The sequence below is a fragment of the Frankliniella occidentalis genome, unplaced genomic scaffold (genome assembly GCF_000697945.3).
Source record: "Frankliniella occidentalis isolate FOCC.00 unplaced genomic scaffold, Focc_3.1 Scaffold10, whole genome shotgun sequence".
In the NCBI taxonomy this organism is placed as follows: domain Eukaryota; kingdom Metazoa; phylum Arthropoda; class Insecta; order Thysanoptera; family Thripidae; genus Frankliniella; species Frankliniella occidentalis.
In genome coordinates this window covers 2,267,191-2,270,935 of record NW_026267140.1, presented here as the reverse complement: position 1 = coordinate 2,270,935, position 3,745 = coordinate 2,267,191, and the positions used below count along the sequence as shown (strand labels likewise).

The following is a 3,745-nucleotide window of genomic DNA, read 5'->3' as shown; positions in this document are numbered from 1 at the left end:
CCACGCCGCGCCACGCCGGGCCGGCGATCTGCAAGAAAATACGCGATTGATTCGAGTCCGAGGTCAAAGGCGTCATCACGGAGCCGAGCAGCGGCGGCCGGGCGGTGCGAGGAGAGCAGCGCACCAGCGCCGCGCGGCGAGCGTCTCGAATAGCAATCATGTGAAAATCCGAACCTGAACCTGAATCCTGTACGCCACTCAGAAACGGATTTATATGGAGTCGGTTTGGGGCCGGGTGGGTGAATAATTAATGCGAGGCGTACACGGCTACACAGACACCCGGCCGAGAAAACCTAGGCCGACGCGGAGAGATAACTTTGCACGGGGGAAAACATGAATCGAATTACGGCAGACATTGAAAAATAGTCATGGCAACTGGAATGGCTTTTTGGTGTTCTCTTTAGAAAGCCAAATATTAGCAGCGTTCTTTCCCTGACGGACAAATCTTGTCCTCTTTTGCATGCCAACAGTTCACCTTAAAAGAGGCCAAAAATGTTCAATTTCCAAGGGAAGGTGTCAAAAACTTTGCTTCGAAATAAAGGCCTAGTGTAGACCAAAGTTTACAGTGAACGCCAACATTGAGGAGGGTTCTGCAGCGGCAGGCGCTAATTAGCGAATTTAATTTCGTTTTATCGGCTCATTGAGTCCACTTTGATTCCGGCGCAGCGGCTGCGGCTGGGCGATCGCCCGCCGCGTAGTCAGGGATAACAAACTCACCCGCCCCCCGCTCAAATGGAGTCGCATGCATTTTAATGAGTACTTACCGCGGCGCGGGCTCGTGGCCGCAGCCTCGGACCCGTGGCCCGGCGCGCAGTCGCACGAAAGAGGAAAGGGTGGGGAATTATGAGGACTCACCTGGGGACACACAAAAAGAAGGGTTGATAAAAACATTATTATTATTTCATGAGGGCAGCGGGACAAGCACTCGCGAAAAGTGACCCCGCGGCAAACATGGGTGGGCTTAGGCTTGGACGGACAGAACTATAGTTCCGACTGTGAGAAGTATCATGTATAGTTTTGTTGTAGCATCGGCCCGACATTTTTTTTATCATATTTTGATTATTTTTCACAACAGATACACTTCTAAAATAAAGTTATATTTTTTCTCGTATCTCACAGAGCCAAATTTACGATAACTGTTTTAGCAGAGTTGAATTACGGCGTGCTGCTCTGACGTGCAGGTGTTGGCGTAGGATCGGCAGCATCCCAGCGCGAGGAAGGCAGCGGCGGCACCGATCCGCTCGAAAAACGTGATTTAATGGACGAGTGCAAGACGGGCGCTGCCCGCCCCGCTACATTCTGGTTTGTTCTCCCTTCCTGGATCGATTCGGATTTATTACTGTGTGGCCCTCATCAGATTGACTCAACTGGAGCGGCAGCGTTGCACGCCCCGTCCTTCGGAGGGAGGATAGAATGGAACACAGTCAGAGAGAGGGGATGTTGTGGAGGGGGTGGCAAAGAGACGTCTCAAAGGGAGGGGGGGCAGGATGGGACGTAGTTCTCCGTTAGGGCGTCGGAACAGAACGGGCAACCAATATGTTCGTTTAAATTCCTGAAACGAGGTCGCGTGCGTTGTCGTTAGGCTTGGGGGAGCCAAGTGAAGTGCGTTAAGACATAAGTAGTAGCAAAAAGAACAAAACTAACATGAATGGGATTTTGAGAGCGCGCCCTGGAGTTAGGCAACCCATTGCAGTGTAGAGAAGCCAACGGAGAAGGGGAAAGGAGGGGAAGGCTAATTCCCCGTTACCCCCAGGTAATGCTTGAGGAGTAAATATGTTATAAATAATGATTAAAGTCTATGGTAATACAAGTACAATAATATTATTATCAGATCATTCTTTAAAAATAATATGAATTACGGCAGAATAGCATTGGAAGCGATTAATGATAATTCAGACTTTGTAATGGCAATTTTGATTTCTATAAATAAAAAATATCTTGTTCATTTCTCCGAATGATACCGATCATAAAAAACAAAAAAACAAATAGAGCACAGCAGAGGGTCCGTACCGAGTGAGCGTACCACGCTCCACGGTGCGGGGCTCGGCAGTCAGCAGAAAGCGCACCTCTTGCGGCTGAAGTATGAGGACCAGCGCTTAATTGCCACAATTCTAATTTTGACAACTTTATACACTGTTCCGTTTATCGCAGAGGATTAAAATAGTGAACTGGTCTCAAATGTGTTTTATCTGATAAAATGTAATAGATGGACATCCGTTTCTCAGGAAAACTGGAATGCAGACACAGATGGACGGACACACTGGTAAAACAAATGTTAAATTTTGCACGTCAATTGACGCTTAAGTTTAAGTGTGCATTTTCTCGACACTTTGTGGTGTCTAACTATGTTATACGTCAATTGGTGTTTAAATTTTCGACACTTCCGACACGTATATCAGCTGCACACCGTATGGTTCCCTATTGACAGCATAGAACTGTGTATGTCCAAGTGTGCAGAATTTAAACGTTTACAAAACGTCGAAAATTTGCACACCACGCAAGTGTGCAACTTGAGTTAAACACCATGTAACGTGCAAAATTACAACCTGCACACGTTTGGTGCGCAAATATTGTACACTTGTTTTACCAGTGCAGGCTCATGACAAAGTAACCCTCCCCCCCTTTTTTTCAACGACTAAGTCTACGCTTGCTCAGCTGATGAAAGCAGGTAAGGAAGGCTAGAGCGGCCAAAGAAGCTACAGAGAACGCCCGTGAAAATGACGGAGCGTCCTGGCGGACACAGTGTAGCGGCATCCTACTCTTTCGCCGCAAATCCGATCAGTGGGCTGCTCCGTCAATACGCGTCCGCTCTGAAAGGTCCGCTCTCAGTCTGCTCTTCCAGCCGCCTTCTCTCCCCATGCCATTCCTTTGCTTTTTCTAACTTTTTCGGAGCAGGAAACCCTCTTCTCCTTGTTCATGCTCGCCTGTACGCCCAGCAAGACACCGACGAGGTGAAAAGGAGACCGGGCGCGCCGCTGCGAAATAATTAACAAGCGTCTGACCAAGCGCGCAGCGACGCACACTACTTCACCTTGCCCTTCTGATTTGTATCTTTCTTTTCGCCAGCTCTTTTCCTTGCTCTGCCTTCAATGATTGTCTCCCCGTCGCGACGCCCTCACTTTCACCCCCCAAGCAGGGCTCGCACCGGAAATGAGTGCGATCGGAGGGACAGAGGGGAGGGGAGGTCCCATCGCAATATTTGGCCATGACGCGCCGCTTTGCACGCGGCGGCTGCGAAGAGCAGCGGGAGGGAAAAAAAGAAGGGCCTGGTTAGCGTGTCGTCACGGCCTTCTTTGTCGATCGCATCGCAATACACTACTCGCTGCCATTTCATTACTTTGTCAAGCCCACAGCGACCAGCAAACAACGACTCGCGCTGTGTCTTATTTACATTGCTCATTTCGTTATTACTGCAAAGAACTTTAGATTCACCAAACATTGCAAAGATACTAAGCAGTGAAAGGGCGATACTCAGTTGGATAGCATGTCTTCCAATATACATCTGCTTTCACAGTTCCCAAAACCCGTCACGAAAAGAGGAAGAGCGGTGGCGCGGTCTGCGGCAAAATTGTGGCAAGAGTAATGAATAACTCACTGAGTCAAGTTCAAAGAAGGAGATGCCGGTCCATTTGACCAGCGACACGAAAAGCAGAAACACTTCCGCCGCGCGATTATTAAGGGCGCCCCGTATAATTGCGCGCGGGGCTTAAATGGAGAAGCCCTTAATGCCGCCTGGGCTGTCCCC

At 49.0% G+C, this 3,745-nt stretch overlaps 2 protein-coding genes across 8 annotated transcripts in view; one reads left to right on the top strand and one right to left on the bottom strand.

Moving 5' to 3' along the window:
• Positions 1–3,745, top strand: part of LOC113212691 (larval cuticle protein 1-like) — a 218,453-nt gene that overhangs the window by 160,368 nt on the left and 54,340 nt on the right. The window lies entirely within an intron of this gene.
• Positions 1–3,745, bottom strand: part of LOC113212546 (collagen alpha-1(I) chain-like) — a 117,244-nt gene that overhangs the window by 63,202 nt on the left and 50,297 nt on the right. For 2 of the 7 annotated variants that reach the window (XM_052277354.1, XM_052277353.1), the window contains exon 4: positions 765–855. The exons of the other annotated variants lie outside the window; for them this stretch is intronic. The gene's annotated coding sequence lies outside the window, so the exon portion shown is untranslated. The remainder of the gene's footprint in view (positions 1–764; positions 856–3,745) is intronic. 7 annotated transcript variants of the gene reach the window in all.